General features: G+C 48.0%; 1 pseudogene; it reads right to left on the minus strand.

Moving 5' to 3' along the window:
• Nucleotides 1–3,418: 3,418 nt before the first annotated feature.
• Nucleotides 3,419–15,111, minus strand: part of LOC130127229 (H-2 class II histocompatibility antigen, E-S beta chain-like) — a 17,214-nt pseudogene continuing 5,521 nt past the window's right edge.

The raw sequence follows: 15,111 nt of genomic DNA on the forward strand, positions 1-15,111 counted from the left end.
GTACCTGGCCAGTCACCCCACTCTTCCGAGCCGTCCCGGTCTCTGGTCCACCCCCTCTGCTGATCCGGGAGGGCTGCAGACTACCATGTCTCCTCCCATACATGTGGAGTCACCAGCCGCTTCTTTTCACCTGACAGTGAGGAGTTTCACCAGGGGGACGGAGCGCGTGGGAGGATCACGCTATTCTCCCCAGTCCCCCTCCCCCTCGAACAGGCACCTCGACCGACCAGAGGAGGCGCTAGTGCTGCGAGCAGGACACATACCCACATCCGGCTTCCCACCCGCAGACACGTGTCCGTAGGGACGCCCGACCAAAGCGGACAGAGATTTTAAATGAGACAACACTTCAGCTTGTTTGAGTACATGGCTCATCCACGCACATTGCAGCTAGTGAAAGTAGTGTCGCCACCTGGCGGAGGTAAACTAGGACGCATATCGAGTTTGAATAGTAGCGGTGTACACCCAAAATGCCCTAGTAAAACATTGATAAGAAGAATAAAAGTTAAAAAACAAAACAGGAGTTCCTGAGTCTCAACTGCCCAGTGCTACACACTGAAAAAAGTAAAACATGGCTGTTGTTCCTGTGATGCATTTTTCCTGATTGTGAAAACCTAAAAATATTAGATTGTTTATTTGACCTAAATGTTGTGATTTAAGCTTATAGATCAACTTATTTTTTTTTTGTTTGATTCAATATAAAATGTCGAAATGCCCTTTTTTAGATTGAGCGTGTTTCGCGCATGCGCTTTCTCTGCTCGGCCCGTCAGGCTGTAGCACGTGTCTTTCCATCCGTCATTTCAATAAGAAGAAGAAGAAGAAGAAGAAGAAGAAGCAGCGAGTGCCTTTCTTGCCGAGGTGAAGAGACTTGAAACTGGTAAGGGAGGTATACGAAACTAAACACGTAAACATTAACCTTCACTCTTGTGGAAAATGTATAGCTCATACAGTTTGTAGTAGATATAACCTGCAGTATCCGAAGGAGGTAAAAGTACTTTTGAAGTCATTCAGAAGGTGTTCATGGGCCTAGATGCAACAAAATGACGCTCAAAGTTGAACGTTTGTGCAACCTTCTACACAGCCAGTATTGAAACCAAGCTTTGCTGAGGATTCACAATAATGCTGGTGACCCTTGTCCTTTAGGGGGTACTGTAATTAATCCAGTCTGGGGATTGCAGTTTTCCTCATACCAAACCTGATCAGTTAATGAGCTGTTTAAGAGTCAAATGCATTTGACTGGTAGCACCAATCGAATGCAAATGTCATGCTCATGTTTTTTTTATTTAATGAGATGCTGCTTTATGACTGTTTTTAAGTGTTTCCTACTGTGTTGACTACATGTCATGATCAATTTAATCCATTCATACATTGATACATATTCACACATTAATTCATACATTAAGCCATGCATACGTTAATTACTTCCTGTATCAAATATAGACACTCCTGCACAGAAACGTTCAAAACACAGATATTGAGTTTTTGTCATTGTTGAGGGAAAATATATTGGAAATAAAAATATATATCTGCAACTGTCTGTGTGATCTCGGTCATTTATCAATCATGTTTTAATTACAGCTTAGAATTTATAAGTAATGGCAAATTAACTCATTTTTAAAAAAATGAGTTAATCTAAAACAATATTGAGGCGAATTCCACTAGTGTTTCTGCTCCGAGGTTCATTCACATATTACCCACAATGCAACTGAGCTGTCGATGTTTTGGTTATGTTGTGGGATATGGACCATGTTAAAAACGGACATATCTGTTACAGAGAGCGGTGATGTGGTGGAAGGTGATGGGGACGTTATGAGAGAAGCTAGATTAGATAACATGCTACTTCCCACCAAGAGGGTAAAGAGTAGGCAAATAGATAGGGTCGCTTCGATGGCCGAGAAAAGGGGCGGAGCTAAGATCCATACAAACTTGTGTCTGTTCTGATTTGCTTGATTTGCGGTCATTAAAAGCTTACTTGTTAACTCTGACAAGGTGTCTAAGAAGTCCATTATTTAACCACGTCACAATATATTTTTTGAATCTAATATTAGCTATTTTTTTTAAATTGAGGTAATTAAAAATAATCAGATTTCTCTAACCTTTTAACCTATAAAAATCAATTGAATAGAGTAAATATTTCAGGTTGAACAGAATGGATTATTTACATTGAGATAATGAAGGCAATCTGTTTTTTTTCAATTGGCTCAAGTTAAAGTAATTAGCTTGCCTGAAGTTAAAATAGAAGTTTGCTTGGATTTAAAAAGATTAAGTTAGACTGAGTGTTTTTTTAGGTTGAGCCAATGTCAAATAGTTTGTGTGATGGATTACTCTAATTTGACTAGGTTAAACCAACAAATTACTTTTTTCAGTGCAGAGTCTCCACTACCCAGCACCACGCTATGGAGACCTTTCCGGTTCCAGAGTGGTCGGCCTCTCCCTGCCGACGACCAGTCTGTTCCCGAGCCGTCGGCTGCCTCTGCTGACCACCTGTCTTTGCCGGCGATTGCCCTGATCTTTATCCGCCTTTGACGACGGTACCCCGAGCAGCCCTGCGCCTCCGAAGCAAGTTCCCTGAGCGGTCCCGCCTCTGCCCTGTCTACGTCGCCGAGCTCCCGAGCAGCTGACCAATCCACATCACAGGCCTCCAGGTCATCCACCTGTTCATCTGCTGGGGCTGCTCCCTTCTGTCCTGCATTCTGGTCGCCCTCCAGATCAGTTGTGTCCATCGGTCCAGCCCTCGGGCCATCTGCCTAAGATCTCTGGCCCCATTCATCCACTCCCAGATCACTTGGTCCTGAAGCCCTACCCCAGACCCCCTCCGCCCACCCTGCTTGGGGCTCCTGCTCCGTTTGTTTGGGACGTCTGGAATCCGTCCACTGAAGGAGGGGGGGGGGGGTCCTGTCATGGTTGTGTGGTCTGGGTCATCAAAGCGCCCCATTCCCTGACTAGCATTTCTGTTCCTACCCTGCCCTGCTCACCTGCGCCCCGTTTACCTGATTGGCTGCCCAGCAGGTATATTCCCCTGGGTTGCCCCGACTCTTTGTCGGATGGTTGTGTTTAACCTTTGGTGGCCGGATGCTGCACCTCTCGTCTCAAGTCTTCCTTGCTGCCTGAATCTACATGGCTGTTTTGTAAGTCTGTTTGCCTTATTAGAACATTGTTCTAGCCCAGTCTGTCTCCGCTGTCTGCATCCTGGTCCTCAGTTCCTGCTACTAGCATGACACTTAGTATGTTGGTGACGTACATTGGAAACCATTAATGTTGAAAAACAGAAATATGAATCTGAATTTGAGCTCTGACCTTTCCTAAAAAAACAAAAAGCCACATGTTCACTGAAGCTAAAACAAAACACAACAGAATGTTTGTGGTGGTTTATTTTAGAAAGAACAATTTGAATTGGAGAAACAGCCAAAGACGACTGGTGATTTAAAAAGGAGCATTAAAATGATTTCCCTGTAATATAGGTCAGGGGAATGTTGTCGGTTGATTTTGATACAAAGTTGTGTTACAGGAGGTGAAGCATTGGGTCACATCAGAATCTGTAGAGCATTAGTAAGAATACGAGCAGGAGGCAATGAGATCCAGCAGGGGGCAGCACTGACAACCTGGGAGAAAACCTTCAGGTGAAAGCAACACACACTGAACTGCCACCAGAAAAACCAACGAGGAAGAAGCGTCACTTCCTGCTTCAGCTGGTTGGAACCAGAACACGCCCTGTTAAAAAAGACCAACGATAAGAAAAGTGGTGAAGAGTGAAGAGACTGAAATACAACCAAACAAGTCTGGCCCACTTCAAGTACTGATGACACCCAACTTAACTATTGTTTCTTCAACTATCTATAAGTACTAATGTGTACAGTGTACTGTACATGTGCACTGATATGTATAGTATACTGTCTATATGCATAGTGTACTGTCTATATGTACTATTATGTACAGTGTACTGTCTATAAGTACTGATATGTATAGTGTACTGTCTATATGTATAGTGTACTGTCTATGTATAGTGTATGGTCTATATGTACTGATATAGTGTAGTGATATAGAGTGTACTATTTATATGTGTTTGTATTATAATGTAGTGATGTAGTGTACTGCGTATATGTATTTGTATTTTAGTATACTGTGTATATGTAGCGATATTATAGTGTAGTGTGTATATGTAGTGGTATTATAGTGTAGTGTGTATATGTAGCGATATTATAGTGTAGTGTGTATATGTAGTGGTATTATAGTGTAGTGTGTATATGTAGCGATATTATAGTGTAGTGTGTATATGTAGTGGTATTATAGTGTAGTGTGTATATGTGGACTGATGTGAACCAGTGTAAACCTGGTCTGGACTGATCTAGTGTTACTGACCTCTGGCCTTCCTCTTGTAGTAGATCAGACCTGCCAAAGACCAAATCAAACCCAGAAGCAGACCTGACGCTCCGATGGCGATCTTGTTTCTGTCTGATTGTGGCATGGAGGGATCTGGAGAGACAGACACATGTCTCTATCTATAGACACATCTGCATGTTGACCTGTCTCTCTTTATGTCTTCATCACCTATCCATGGACAGAGACACACATAGATACTCACTCCAGTCCACTTTCTTAGGAGAGGGGAAACTGGCGTGTTCCACCATGCAGGTGATCTTCTCTCCAGACCTGAGATGAAATAAGTGAAGAAGAAGAAAACACACAGGAAATAAACAACATATGAACAATAAATAAGACGTGATGTGATTGGATGAGGTAAGTTTGTACTTTCCTGTCTGTCTGCACAGAAACTAGTCGAGTCTGATACTAAACATCAGCCCAGTTTAAAACACGGTATTAATACACAATAAATACTCTGTCGTCCATCTGGGATCTCACCTGTAAAGAGCCACGCATCCCACCTTAAACATACAGCTGGTGTCTACAGAGCAGACACTGAGGAGACACGTTCCACCTTAAACCATCACTTTGTTCTTTGTTGTCCAGTCATTATGTGTGTGTGTGTGTGTGTGTGTGTGTGCGCGCGCGAGTGTGTAGTGTTAAAGTGTTGTGTATGTATTTGGACCGGTCCATTCGGTACTGAGTCTAAGTGTTCTGACCTGGGCGTGTACTCCAGGTGGGAGTGGATCTGGTAGTACCAATCACCATTTGCCAGCTCATAGGTGGAAGTGACGTCAGAGGTCACCGGCTGTCCGTCTCTCAACCAGGTGACACTGATGTATTTGGGGTAGAAGTTGTAGACACTGCACATCAGCATGGCCGGATGTCGGCCACTAGGGGGCGTCACTGAAGTCAGTCTCACACTGGGCTCAGCTGGTAAAGAATTATTTTGTTATCATCATCATCATCATCATCGTCATCATCATCAGGACTTGAAATTAACTTTTTGAATCAATGTCAAATGTGTAGAATTGCTAATCCTGAGAGTATATAATGTTTGGGGCCACATGGTGGCACAGTGGTTAGCGAGGTCGTCCCCCAGCAGAAAGGTCGTGGGTTGGAATCCCGGGGTAGTCCAACCTTGGGGGTTGTACTGATGTGTCGTAGGTTAGTTTACATTATTACGACAGCGGCCCCCAGAGCAGTTACCATAAACTGATTTACGGCAGTGACTAGCAGAGCTGAAATGAAGCATGTTAAACGGCTCTTCTGCGGTGAGTCGCCTCAGTCCAGCCCTCCGCATTGAGGACTAGACTCTGTTATAGCCGGACCTCAAACAGGACTCATGAAAACCCGGCACGTTACTGTAACATGAGACTCATCCTAGATCTGCTGGATGATGCAGATGCAGTAAATTCTGAAGCACTTATTTTGTTCCTAGACTTCTATGAGGCCTTTGACGTGATTGAACTCACGGTTCTGTTACAGTCCGTCGAGGCGTTGGGCTTTGGGAATAACTTTGTTGGCATTGTCAATATGTTTTACAAAGATATGAATAGTTCTGTTATGATGAACTTTAACAGCTGTAAAAGAGTCCAGATGAACGGAGGGCTCCGCCAAGGCTGCCCTGTTCCTCCTCCCTTATTTATTTGAGGGGCTGAATTCTTATCAGGTAATATCGTGAATGATGGACGTTTGGAAGGAATGTCGGGTTTTGGTGGAGAGTTAAAAATCTCACAACTGGCAGACGACACCACTTTGTTTTGAAGGACAAGAAGCACGTGAGGAACTCTGTTACCTCAGGTAACCAATGTTCCAGGGCCTCGGACCTGCGACTAAATGTGTGCACATGTGGAATGTTGTCTGTGCGTGATTGTAGCGATTGTGTAGTTGGAAACATCCGGTAAAAGAGTCCGTTAAGTATTTGGGAATATATACAACTACACATCTTACAGCTAGACAACATCTCCATTTCTCCAACAGATTAAAAAGACCAAGTCTGTCTTCAGGATTGGTCTTGGAAGGGGTTTATCTATTTTAGGAGGAGTTCTCCTCTCCAAAGCAGAGGGCCTGTCTCGCTTTGTGGGTCCATCTGTGTCTCTATTGGTTTATGGTTCTACCGCCACAGAAGCAAATAGAACTTTCTTAAATGTCATTTAAGAAGAATAATAAACCACACCAGCTTAAAACATGTGTCCTGTCCAGCAGTGAAGCAGAAGGAGGTCTGGAAGTTCTAGATTCCGTTGATTCTGGTAACAAAACACACAAACACGCTCACACTTATTGTGTGATGGTGAAATGTCCCATAAGTGTGGGACTGGTGTGGAGTCTCGTGACTCTGTCCCTCCTTTAACATGAGACACGTGACCTGGTGCTGTCTTCATCCAGAAGATGTGCTCTTCAACATCTGATTAATTGTGTTACTGTAGATGCAACATGTGTACTCACAAAGAGGAGTTGTGTAAATCACTACCTAAGATCCCTGCTTGTCTCCAAGAAGTGAGTCTTTCCTTAAACCTCTCAGCCTTGAAACAACAACACAAGTAACGAGCTGCTGACCTACTACCACACTTGTGTCCTGACAGCCGTCTGTTACTTTACATGTGTACACGTGTACTCCCCTTCTGTTTTGTTGTGTGTCTGTTCTTTGTTTGTATTATGTTGTTACCATTTATTAGGGGTCCAAGCCCCAGGGGCTGGGGACCCCTATTGTTTCTGCTCAGTTTTTTATTTTATTTTATATTTTTCCGTTGGTAAAAGTGGTACTGCAGCCTACACCGTAACAGATTCTACAAAATCCTTTGGAGGCCTGGTACAGAATTTCGCACTTACCCCAGATCCAAAAAATGACACATGTCAACCAGTTGGTGGTGCTATTTTGAAGGTCAAGGCGTTTGCGACAATAGCCAAAACTACTTGTTCGATCTCCTCCTAGGCCGTGTGATCGATTTACACGAAACGTGGCACACATCATCTACAGTCACTCAAGGCAAAAGGTTATCGAAAGAATTTTGATCCGTTGCTCGGTTTTGATTTGACAGATCAATGAACCTTGACTGAAAAACGGTGATTTTCCATGACGGTGCCATAACTCATCAATGCATTGACATATCAACTTGAAATTTTAGATGTATGTCACGTATTGTCAAAATATCCTAACCGTCCCATAGGGGGCGCTATAAATTGGAGAAGTTTATATCTCATAATTGGCACCATGGATTTGGATGACATTTGGGGTGCACAATCTAGGATCCTACTGGAGTTGATACTTGCAATTTGGTCATGACTTTAAAAGTGGGCGTGGCTTATGACAAAAATTTAAATTTCACCTGCGAAACTTCAAAAATGCCCCAAAATGTCCCCCAAATCCCCTGCACATCCTACAGAACTGAGATGTTGTGAGCAGATCCAGTAAGTGATCCCAACACTTTGCTGCACTGCAACATATGGTCAATTCAGAAGTCCGTCACTCTATATTTTTCAAAATATGAAAAATCATAAAACATAAACATTTCTGCACAGATTCATTCAATTGCTACCAAAACCGCCACAGACATTCTGGAGAATGAACATGTCAAGGGGGTCTAAGGTCATTCTAATCGATCAAAACATGCATCCATACCAATGTACAATATATGCCTGTACAGTGTACAATATACCTAATATTTTTTATTTTCAAACATATTTGATCAAACTATTCCAAAATATCTGACAGGACACGTGACACCACCAGCATGATGTGTGAATGTGTTCAGATGTTTATCAGCGACGGTTTTTGTGTTATAAGCGTTTAAAGTATAAGGGACAACATGCAGCTCTTTAGCAGCAGCTATGCTATTGGTTCAAGGTGGCGGATCTTGTTCACAGCATCTCCGATTAACACGAAACTTGGTCCACCAATAAATCATGACGCCCTGAGGGTCTGTGCATTATTTACTGTTAATTGGCCACTAGGTGGCGCTATGCTGCAAAATCATGAAACGCGCTAAAATTATATATCCAAACTACTTGTAGCCTGTCAGTGTGATCAAACTGAAGCTTTGCAGCTAGCAGCTATGTACTCTTGTGAGCACCCTTCAGTAAAGGACATTTTGTTAGGGTTTGCACCCGACCCCAAGAGCACAAACACAGAAGGCACAATATAGCGGGACCAACAGGCTAATTTATTGAAGAGGAAACTCAGGAAGTCCACCTTCACCAGGAAACGCGAAGTCCACCTTTAAGCCGGGAACCATGGAGTCGCCCTTTAATCCGGGAACAGTGGAGTCGGCCCTTAATCCAGGCAGGAGGGGGGTAAACAGGAGGATACCAAAGGAGAACGGAAAATCACAGCAACGCTGGAGTGAAGAAATCCTCTTCGTAAACGGAAAGCAGCGCACAGGGGAAGGGGAGCAACGAGGAAGGTCCAACAGAGAAATCTCCAGGGAAGATCCAGGTAAGTAAACAAACTTCGATGAGCAGGACAAGCACAAGTACTCTCCCAGGGAACGGCACGAACTGGCAACAAGCTGAGAGTGACACAGCCAGATATAGGGAGGTGATTGCCAACAGGTGAGTGGAGGGGTAACGAGGAAACAGGCATCAGGTGGAGTTGGCAGAGCTCCGGGTACGCCTACACTGCAGAGCGGGTGTGGAGCGGGGAGACGTTGAGCCTTGGCCAAGGTTACACTGCAGAGCGGGTGTGGAGCGGCGAGACGTAACAGTACCCCCCCCTCTACGGGAGCCACCTGGCGACTGACCTGGCGCCCCCGGGTGGGCACGGTAGAAGTCGGCGAGGAGAGAGGGATCCATAATGAGCTTCCGCGAAATCCAACTGCGCTCCTCAGGTCCATAACCTGCCCAGTCCGCGAGATACTGGAACCCGCGGCCGCAGCGCCGGACTTTAAGCAGCCGGCGGACCCTCCATTGAGGATGACCATCTACAAATTCCGGAGGCGGAGGCTCAGGAACCGGGGGCATAAGAGGACTGCTGGAGACGGGTTTAACTTGAGAGACGTGGAAGACAGGATGAATGTGCATGGAGGAAGGCAGCTTCAGCCGAACAGCTGCCGGGCTCAGGACTTTCTGGACTTCAAAAGGACCAATGAAGCGGGGCGAGAGTTTCTTGTCGGTTGTCTGGAGGGGAACGTCCTTCGTGGACAGCCAGACCCTCTGTCCCTTCTTGTACTCCGGCGCAGGGGTACGTCGCCGGTCAGCCCCTCTGCGAGCGCGCTCCCCAGCCTTGAGCAGTGCTGTCCGGATGGTCCTCCAGACACGCTGACAGCGTCGCAAGTGGAGCTGTACGGAGGGAACGGCCACTTCATCCTGCTGTGGGTCGAACAGGGGAGGTTGATACCCCAGGGATGCCTCGAATGGAGAAAGTCCAGATGCAGAGCTGACCAGGGAATTGGTGGCGTACTCTACCCACGGTAGGTAGTCACTCCAGGTGGAGGGCTTGCTGTTACATACACAACGCAACGCTGTCTCCATGCTCTGGTTTGCCCTCTCGGTCTGACCATTTGTTTGGGGGTGGTAGCCCGAAGACAGACTTACTGTGGCTCCGATGCCTTTACAAAATGCACGCCACACTTGTGAGGTGAACTGAGGACCTCTATCGGAGACTACATCTGATGGCAGGCCATGAAGCCGGAAGACATGTTGCATCAAGAGGTCCGCGGTCTCAGCAGCCGAAGGAAGTTTGGGAAGGGCTATCAGATGGACGCCCTTGCTGAAACGGTCTATGACGGTGAGAACCACAGTGTTTCCCCGAGAAGGTGGTAGTCCGGAAACGAAATCCAAAGCCACGTGAGACCAGGGGCGGCTAGGAATAGGGAGTGGCTGCAACAGACCAGATGGCGCCTGGTGAGAGGCCTTGCTGCGGGCGCAAACAGTGCAGGCCGCTACAAAGCTCTTGACATCCTCCCGCATAGTTGGCCACCAGAAGCGCCGAGCGATGAACGACTGGGTACGACTAACTCCTGGGTGACAGGAGAAACGACTGCTATGACCCCACTGAAGAACTCGAGACCGAACAGCATCTGGGACGAAGAGGCGACGGGGTGGCACGTTACTCGGAGCGGGTTGAGCACGTTGGGCAGTGCGAACAGCCGACTCAAGACCAAAAGTGACCACACCGACCACTCTAGCCGCAGGGAGGATGGGTTCAGGCTCTTCAAACGCGCCTTCCTTCGGGTGTAGCCGAGACAGGATGTCAGCCTTTACGTTGCGTGTCCCAGGACGGTAAGTCAGAACATAGTTGAAACGACTAAGGAAGCCAGCCCACCGAGCCTGACGACTGTTGAGACGTTTGGCTGCCCTCAGGTGAGTCAAGTTCTTGTGGTCCGTCCAGATGAGAAACGGGTGCTCAGCGCCCTCGAGCCAGTGGCGCCATTCCTCCAGAGCAGCCACTACAGCCAGTAACTCCCGGTTTCCAACGTCATAATTCTGCTCGGCCGGCAGAAATCGGCGGGAGAAAAAGGCGCAAGGATGGAGTTTCTGGTCCTCAGCCGACCGCTGGGAGAGCACCCCCCCTACGCCTGAATCCGAGGCATCAACCTCTACCACGAATTGTCTCTTGGGGTCAGGATGGAGCAGCACTGGGGCCGAGGTGAACCTTGTCTTGAGGACTTGGAAAGCAGAGCTGGCAGCAGGAGACCAGATGAAGGGTTTGGCTGGGGAGGTCAACGCAGTAAGCGGTTCTGCCAGCTGGCTGTAGTTGCGAATGAATCTCCGGTAGAAATTTGCGAACCCTAGAAAACTCTGCAGCTCCTTACGGTTGGTAGGTTCCGGCCAGTCCACCACTGTCTGGACCTTGCGGGGATCTGCTCTGGTCCGTCCCTTCTCTACGATGAATCCCAAGTAATCCACAGAGGGGGAGTGAAACAGGCACTTCTCCGCCTTGACGTAGAGTTGGTTCTGGAGGAGGCGCTCCAGTACCCTGCGAACATGCTGGACGTGTTCCTCAAGAGACTGGGAGAAAATGAGGATGTCGTCCAGGTAAACGACGACAAACACATCCAACATGTCACGGAGTACGTCGTTCATAAACGCCTGAAACACTGCTGGTGCGTTTGTGAGTCCGAACGGCATCACCAAGTACTCATAGTGGCCTCGGGGTGTTTTGAAGGCGGTCTTCCACTCATCGCCTTCCCTGATTCGCACGAGGTGGTAAGCGCTCCTCAGGTCTAGCTTGGTGAAGATGGTCGCCTGTGAGAGAGGCTCAAAAGTCGAACTCATAAGTGGAAGCGGGTACTTGTTCTTAATGGTGATTGCGTTCAGTTGCCGGTAGTCAATACAAGGTCGAAGTCCCCCGTCCTTCTTCTTCACAAAAAAGAACCCTGCAGCAACAGAGGAAGACGAGGGCTTGATGAGACCTGCAGCAAGGGACTCGGTGATGTACTCATCCATGGCCGCCTTCTCAGGGAGTGACAAGTTGTAGAGGCGGCTACTGGGAAGAGTAGCCCCAGGACGGAGATCAATGGCGCAATCATACGGGCGGTGAGGCGGGAGTGACTTAGCACGGGTCTTGCTAAATACCTCACCAAGGTCATGATACACAGGGGGCACGGAGGAGAGATCAGGAGGCAGGGGAGTAGGCGAGCTCAAAGGCGTAGCACTAGGAGCTGCACGAAGGCATTGGGCATGGCAAGTAGAGCCCCATCCAAGGACTGTGCCTGTGGACCAAGAGATGTGGGGTTCATGGTGTCTGAGCCAGGGGCGTCCCAAGATAACTGGATTAAGCGGGGAACGTATGATGTAAAATTGCATTGTCTCTGTGTGGTTACCTGCAACGGTGAGAGTAACGGGGACGGTCCGCTGTGTGATACAGGCTAATCTCCGGTCATCCAAGGCAAACGCATCAATGGGGGTCCCAAGAGACTCAAGGGGAATGTCTGCCTGCGAGGCAAAGTCAAGGTCCATAAAACTCTCATCTGCTCCGGAATCAATCAGGGCTCCAAGGGAAAGTCTCTGGCCCGCCCAGACTAAAGCAATAGGAACAAGATGGCCGCGAGATTCGGACCCACGGGAGAAGGAAAGGCGGCTTACTAGGATCTCCCTTGGTCCTGGTAAGCCTAATCTTTTGGCCGTGAGGGACAGTCGCGGAGTCGGTGCCCCTTAAGACCACAGTACAGGCAAAGACCTGCCTTGAATCGGCTCTCCCGTTCAGCAGGAGTAAGTCTAGCACGTCCTACCTCCATCCGCTCTTCTACATCCCCAGGTGGCGTTGTCGCGAAAGAGTCAGAGGAGGGATTGGCCGGGGAAACGGGAACAGCAGTTCGGTCTGACGCAGAGGTAGTTCTGGGATTGAAGGAAGTTCCACGTAAGGCCTTCTCACGCTTTCTCTCCCGGATACGTCCATCAATGCGGATAGCGAGAGCAATGAGGTCATCCAGAGATGAGGGTTCTTCTCGGGTAGCAAGTTGATCCTTCACCGCCTCGCTCAATCCTCTACGAAAAGTGGCACGCAGGGCCTGGTCATTCCATCCGCTCTCAGCGGCAGCCAGGCGGAAGTCGACGGAGTAATCTGTGACACTGGCGCCGCCCTGCTGGATGTTATTCAGTCGTGAGTCAGTATCCCGACCGCTTACCGGATGGTGGAAAACCTTACGTAGCTCTGCGACAAAGTCTCTATAAGAGTTACAGTAGCTGGCCCCCATGGACTAAGAAGACGTAGCCCACTGCGCTGCTCGACCACTGAGCAGGTTGGTCACGTAAGCGATCTTAACAGCATCACTGGAGAACACGGTGGGCTGGTGTGTGAAAACAAGCTCACACTGCATAATGAAGGTAGAGCAAGTTTCAAAGTTACCGTCAAATGGGCGTGGACTGGTAATGATGGTTCCACGGGGTAAATAAACAGGAACCGGAGGATCTACTGGAGCGGCGGCCACAGGGGGCGCACTTGCTGGCGGTACAGGCTGGTTCAGCTGCTGGTTGGCAAGAGCTGCTGAAATGGTCTGCAGTTGTTGCATGATCTCTGCCTGCTGACTCGCCATCGCCGCCTGCTGGACAGCTAAAGCTTCCACAGAAGCTTGCAGGGGTTGAACTTGAGACTGGAGACCCTGCACAGCAACCGAAGCCTCTTGTAATTGCTGGGAATGGGCGTTGGTAATCTGAATTTGTTTTACTAGGGCTGCTTGCACCGGATTGGCTGTGGGTGTGCCGTCTGTGCTGGCTGGGGTCGTCATGGCCAGTTCGTACTGTTAGGGTTTGCACCCGACCCCAAGAGCACAAACACAGAAGGCACAATATAGCGGGACCAACAGGCTAATTTATTGAAGAGGAAACTCAGGAAGTCCACCTTCACCAGGAAACGCGAAGTCCACCTTTAAGCCGGGAACCATGGAGTCGCCCTTTAATCCGGGAACAGTGGAGTCGGCCCTTAATCCAGGCAGGAGGGGGGTAAACAGGAGGATACCAAAGGAGAACGGAAAATCACAGCAACGCTGGAGTGAAGAAATCCTCTTCGTAAACGGAAAGCAGCGCACAGGGGAAGGGGAGCAACGAGGAAGGTCCAACAGAGAAATCTCCAGGGAAGATCCAGGTAAGTAAACAAACTTCGATGAGCAGGACAAGCACAAGTACTCTCCCAGGGAACGGCACGAACTGGCAACAAGCTGAGAGTGACACAGCCAGATATAGGGAGGTGATTGCCAACAGGTGAGTGGAGGGGTAACGAGGAAACAGGCATCAGGTGGAGTTGGCAGAGCTCCGGGTACGCCTACACTGCAGAGCGGGTGTGGAGCGGGGAGACGTTGAGCCTTGGCCAAGGTTACACTGCAGAGCGGGTGTGGAGCGGCGAGACGTAACACATTTTATAATGCAAACCATTATCAGCCCAAGTCCACTCTACTGCCCTTTGACACGGCTACACAACGCACTATAGGAGTATAACTACACGTTTCTTTCAGAATCAGCACACAAGTCACAGAATGACCCATAGCAGCTGTAAGATAAGCCTCTGCTTCCACATCTCTGGCTCAGACACCGCCATTAGCTGCGTCTGTTAAGAACTAATCTCAGTTTCCTGATGACGCCTTCACGCATTCACTGCATAGATGCTGAACTCAGATGCAGCATACTCATGCTTCATTATATCCTCCTACTCCCACTTCAGCAGGTTTAATTAAAACACAAATAAGTTCCCTGAAGCTCAGAACAAGGTTTCCAGCAGGCTGCATTTCTCCCACTTTACTGAATAACTCACTGCAAGGCTGCCAAGAAACCCTCTGAAGTTAGTGGAAGACAACCTCTTCGCTCCTGTCAGCCCCACACTTGCCTCGTCCATGGGAGGGAACACTAGAATTGTACTTCTCCTAAAACAGATACTACACGCTCTTCCACTGTTATTACTCAGTACTTAACACTCAACATTGTCGACAAGTATGTACAGCCTAATACTACTCATTTCCCCACCTCATCCCTACATGTCATTATATTCTTTTAGACACATATGTTGTTTTTCTTCCAGCCCCAACCCACACGATGTTAATAACCTGTTCCGGGTTCATCAATAATCCTTTGTTGACGTCATAGATGATCAATAGTTGTGCGCTGTGTTCACAACCATCCTCATACACCATCTTGACGGACAGCTTTACGACCACCGTCGCTCTTTAAGACTGAGACTTGCATCCGTCTAATAAGCAAACAGCTCAACTAGCGAGGCTCCTACAGACAGCCAGACCCGACTTACATACATGGGGGCTTGGAGCCCGTTAATACCTGCTGGCAGCGCTGCTTTATGTCGGGGACTGTCTCACACCCTGATTG

The sequence above is a fragment of the Lampris incognitus genome, chromosome 17 (genome assembly GCF_029633865.1).
Source record: "Lampris incognitus isolate fLamInc1 chromosome 17, fLamInc1.hap2, whole genome shotgun sequence".
Classification (NCBI taxonomy): domain Eukaryota; kingdom Metazoa; phylum Chordata; class Actinopteri; order Lampriformes; family Lampridae; genus Lampris; species Lampris incognitus.